At 34.1% G+C, this 2,248-nt stretch overlaps 1 non-coding gene across 1 annotated transcript; it reads right to left on the bottom strand.

The window, feature by feature from the left end:
- Positions 1-432: 432 nt before the first annotated feature.
- On the bottom strand, positions 433-534 carry LOC126021726 (U6 spliceosomal RNA). The gene has a single exon (XR_007500210.1). It is a non-coding gene; the product is annotated as a U6 spliceosomal RNA (small nuclear RNA).
- Positions 535-2,248: the final 1,714 nt, after the last annotated feature.

Here is a 2,248-nt window from a genome sequence, read left to right as displayed (position 1 = left end):
ATTGATCATCATTTTCATTCATTTTTGCTTTATATATACATAAATGTTTACCAATTTTATGTGGGTCTAGATGTGGTATTCAGATGATATGCAAAATCAACAGCATGCTTATCACAAAATGGTAAACTAACCGAACTTCCTCTTGTGAACCACCTCATCCCTATACACTTCTGCAAACACTTCTTACTCATATACTCTGCACATGGCTACTCCTCATAAAAGTAAATATCTGGTCTTAATATGAAGCCTCTCACCAGTCAGATTCACATTTTCTTCACTCTTCTTCTTAGTACTTATATCTATGATACATTTTTACTTCAACACATAATTTTTATTCCCAAGTCTAAATTTTTATGTCTGTCACCCCATTTCTCTTATTCATTGCTTTACTCTCTGTTTTGTTCACTTCTCTTTTTTATGAAGTCCTAGTCTCAAAATGTATTAAGAAATTTATATTCACATTCTTGCGCAGAGGCCATGCTAATCTTCTCGGTATCTTTCCAATTTTAGTATATGTGCTGCCGAAGCGAGCACTACATTCACATTCAAATTTATCTTTCATCACAGCAAAAGCTATTGTTTCATATAGAGGATCCTCTTCTTTACCAAAAACATATGTCTTAATAAAATAAAAATGTATTGCTATAGATAATTAGACAATAGATATAGGAATCAAGTAGTCCAGACAAGAGTAGGAAATCTCTCCACAAAGCAGTGAGTGTGCAATGTAATAGAAAGATCTACTAGGACAATGATAGTTGGAACTGATCACTGAGGACAAAAACTGGGTGTTGAAAAGGGAGACAGTGAAACACAAGGCACAGTCCCCATTAATGTGTCAAGAAAAAAAATGTGGGGAGAGGAGGGAGAGAGAAAGAAACAGAAAGAGAAGGAAAGAGGGAGAGGGAGAGAAATAAGCAAATTACCTGCCATAGAGACAGGTCTGGAAGGGAGGGTAGGAAGTGGGAGAGAAAAGGGAGACATCAGTGATGGGGAGAGTGAACTGGTGAAGGATGGTGTACTTTGTATGACTAAAACCCAGCAATGAACAATTTTGTAACCATGGTGTTTAAATAAAAAAATTAATAATAAGTATATTACTGTAGATAATTTTGTCAAAATATTTTAGGACAAAATTTTTTTCTACAACTCCAAAACATTATTTTCAAACTCTATTCTTATATATATTAAGTATTATTTGGAGCATTGGTGATCTGGGCAGGAGGTGGAAGAAGATTTGAGGGAACTTCTGGGATGACTCAATGCTATTTGTAGGATAATGCAATAAAAGAACATAACATAAGTGAATTCATCAGAATAAAAGAGGCACAAATAAATGCAAGATAAAAGAAACCACAAAGCATAGTAGTACACTAATATGCTTGGACCAAAAAAAAAAAAAAAAAAAAAACCAAAAAACAACCAAGAACAAAATCAACAATACTTGGGCTATCTTTGTGACCAACGAAAGACCAGATGGAAAATCAGTTGGTAAAGGTGTTAACATGGTAAGAGGAACAAGTCTGGAACAAGGAACTCTGCAGCTCTGGATAATTTATTTAGTCTCTCAGATGCTCTTTCTTCATATTAAAAAAGAAATGCAAGGTATTATTGGAAACAAAGTAATTCCTTGGCATGTGACAGACATAAATGTTAGACTGGACTAATCACTGACTTGATGACAGATCTTTGGTACCCAATATATATTCATTGTGGATTATTTGTTCCTAGCTAGCTATCTGAAATGGGGTCATACATCTGGCTCAAATGTAGGATGCAGTACTGAGATGCTCTGAGTGATGGGTTTGTATTATGTCCAGTACTGAGTAAGCTGATCAAGAGACACTTTTTATTCCTTGGGCTCTATAAATTATAATATTCTGAGTACAGGTTTAAATTTAATAATCATAAGATTTCTTATAAGGGATGTGAGAGCTAAGTATTTTTAAATAATATATTTATTTAAATACCATGATTATAAACATGATTGTAGTTGGGTTTCAATCATAAAATGAATACTCCCCGCTTAACAAATGCAATCTTCCCATCAGCAATGTCCTCATCTTCCTTCTCCACAACCCATATCCTGTATTCAAGATAGGCAATCTAATTTCCTCACTCACTGAAATTGTAATAGTTCTCAGTGTAGTTATTTCTCTAACTCTTTGTGGTGAGCTTCATATCTTGAGCTTGTTCTTCTCTCTTCTTCTCTGGGAATTATTACAATGTTTTTTTTGATTATTTTTCC

The sequence above is a fragment of the Suncus etruscus genome, chromosome 10 (assembly GCF_024139225.1).
Source record: "Suncus etruscus isolate mSunEtr1 chromosome 10, mSunEtr1.pri.cur, whole genome shotgun sequence".
NCBI classification, from domain to species: domain Eukaryota; kingdom Metazoa; phylum Chordata; class Mammalia; order Eulipotyphla; family Soricidae; genus Suncus; species Suncus etruscus.
This window is presented reverse-complemented; position numbering and strand designations above follow the sequence as displayed.